At 52.7% G+C, this 237-nt stretch overlaps 1 protein-coding gene across 1 annotated transcript in view; it reads right to left on the bottom strand.

Annotated features, from left to right (window-relative positions):
* Window positions 1–237, bottom strand: part of EMH_0072130 (uncharacterized protein) — a gene marked incomplete at both ends in the record, with an annotated part of 2084 nt that overhangs the window by 769 nt on the left and 1078 nt on the right. The gene's annotated exons all lie outside the window — the stretch shown is intronic.

Genomic DNA, 237 nt, shown 5'->3' with positions numbered 1-237 from the left:
CCCTCCTTATCCCTGTCTCCCGCATAACAACTACTATTGGTCACACGGGGGGTGGACGTTCATGCTACTATATGTTTTGTGCAAATCGCCGGGTAGTCCCTGCCGCTTCCTATTACCCACTGCACTGCACATTTGCTGCCTCACCAATTCACGTAGGGCGCTTGCAATGCCAGACTGTGTATGGCAACGGATACTGCGTCGCCAAAACGCCTCATTGTAATGCGCCACTACCACTGA

This window comes from Eimeria mitis, genomic scaffold, assembly GCF_000499745.2.
Source record: "Eimeria mitis Houghton genomic scaffold, Emh_scaff91, whole genome shotgun sequence".
NCBI classification, from domain to species: Eukaryota; Apicomplexa; class Conoidasida; order Eucoccidiorida; family Eimeriidae; genus Eimeria; species Eimeria mitis.
This window is presented reverse-complemented; position numbering and strand designations above follow the sequence as displayed.